Source organism: Dipodomys spectabilis, unplaced genomic scaffold, assembly GCF_019054845.1.
Source record: "Dipodomys spectabilis isolate Male_0828 unplaced genomic scaffold, ASM1905484v1 ptg000583l, whole genome shotgun sequence".
Lineage (NCBI taxonomy): Eukaryota > Metazoa > Chordata > Mammalia > Rodentia > Heteromyidae > Dipodomys > Dipodomys spectabilis.
The window spans coordinates 3,451,288-3,453,367 of NW_024871260.1; the positions used below are offsets into that span (position 1 = coordinate 3,451,288).

The 2,080-nt window shown below is 34.0% G+C and overlaps 1 pseudogene; it reads right to left on the reverse strand.

Annotated features, from left to right (window-relative positions):
• Window positions 1-1,718: 1,718 nt before the first annotated feature.
• Window positions 1,719-1,818, reverse strand: LOC122100556 (annotated as a pseudogene).
• Window positions 1,819-2,080: the final 262 nt, after the last annotated feature.

A 2,080-nucleotide genomic window follows, 5' to 3' on the forward strand; every position in this document is an offset into this window, starting at 1 on the left:
CCTCTTTGAAGTTGTGGAAGGCTGTACAAATTGTTCTCTTAAATCATAATGGTTCAGTTAAGTATCTTTTTTTTCTTGTTTTTTGTTGAGTTTTTTTTTAATTGTGAAAATACCATACAAAGCTTTTACAATTACATAGGCAAGGTAATGAGTACATTTCTTTTTTTTTTTGTCGGTCGTGGGGCTTGAACTCTGGGCCTGGGTGTTGTCCCTCAGCTCTTCAGCTCAAGGCGAGCGCTCTACCACTTGAGCTACAGCACCACTTCCGGTTTTCTGGTGGTTTATTGGAGATAGGAGTCTCACGGTCTCTCCTGCCCGGGCTGGCTTTGAACCGCGATCCTCAGATCTCAGCCTCCTGAGTAGCTAGGATTACAGGCGTGAGCCACCAGCGCCCGGCTTATGAGTACATTTCTTATCAAACATGTTGCCTCCTCCTTTATTTCCCCTTCCCATCCCTTCCCATCTCCCCCCCCACTCCCTTCCCCCCTCACTGCCCCTACCCCCACCAAAGTTGTAAAGTTCGTTTTTCGACATGATGTCTTGTACATCTCATTGTTGCAATGGAAACAATTTGTTTTTCCCCTTCCCCTCCACAAATCATACCAACATAAAATACAATGAAAGCAGGGATTATACTGTGGGGGAGGGACATACAAAACAACAAAGAAATCATCTTATGAATATGTTAGAAACAATCGCAAGAAAAAAAAATTTGAATCCTTATATTAGGGTACATTTCGCCAAACATAAACTTATCTGACCATTTTGGCTTGTCTTAGACATATTGCAAATATGGGAAACCATGGGACCAATGTTTCTTTGGGCCTGGCTTACTTCACCTAATATAATTTTTTCCAAGTCTTTCCATTTCCTAACAAATAGGGCAATGTAATTCTTTCTCATGGAGGTATAGAACTCCATTCCATAGAATTCTATTTTCTTAATCCATTCATTTACTGACGGGCATCAAAAAAGACTATACTAAAGCTACCAGAACAAATATGTTTATTGCAGCATTATTTAGCATAGCTAAGAGTTAAGTTTCTTAAACTTCAAAATGCCAGTTCATTCTTTGTGTCCATACAAAATACACAACCCAAGTAACAGCAATATCTTACTCTAAAAATTCCGCGCAATTTTTCCAAATGAATTGCTTGACTTTGATGTCGAAATGTATTTGAGTTGTTTGTATACATCCATAATCATTTCTGCAGAGTTTGTGATTTTTTTAATCAGAAATAATTTGAACTCATCTGTTGAAATGAGTAGTACAGAAACTAAAGATATTTCTGTTTATTGCCTGAAAAATATTTTTTAAAATATTCTATATTCTGTGTTTGAATAATATCCATAATCTATTTCATTCTCTCCTAGGTATACTTTGAATTGAGCATTGTTTCATAATATATATATATATACATATATATATATATATTCATTAATAAACGTGTCCTTTCAGATTGCATTCCATATAGAAAATTTAAGATTCCTTTTTTTCCAGGTCCTTATGAAGTATATTTCTTAAGGATAAAATGACAATGTTAACTAATTTCAAATGTTTTGTAAAGGTTATTCTATGTAAAGGCCTTTCTAAGGTGAAGATTTAATACACTGATATCAAACTAACATTTAATTCTAACACATGCATGCATTGCTACACGTGTAATTTTGTATTCAACATTTTAATAACTGTTTTTATTTCTTGCATCTGAAGAATGAAAACTATGGAATATTTCACAAATTTTCATATTATCCTTGTGCAAGTGCCATGTTAATCTGTGTATTGTTGTAATTTGGGTATATGTGCTGCTGAATCATGTAGTATCTTCTAAATTTAAGTAGCTAATGATGCAATTCTTTATACAGGCTTATATCATTGGGTGCCTATTTGTAACAAGGAAACCTTATTGTTCCTAACAATACTATTGATCTTATTTCCCTAAAATAATGTGTTTAGTGGGAAAAAATTATATTGTTCGGTTGATTGCTCACATTTCATTTTTTGTCAATGACAATTTTAAGTCTTTTTCATTTTAGATTTAATCATACTTTGAAGCACTTATAGCTAGATCCTAAGGTA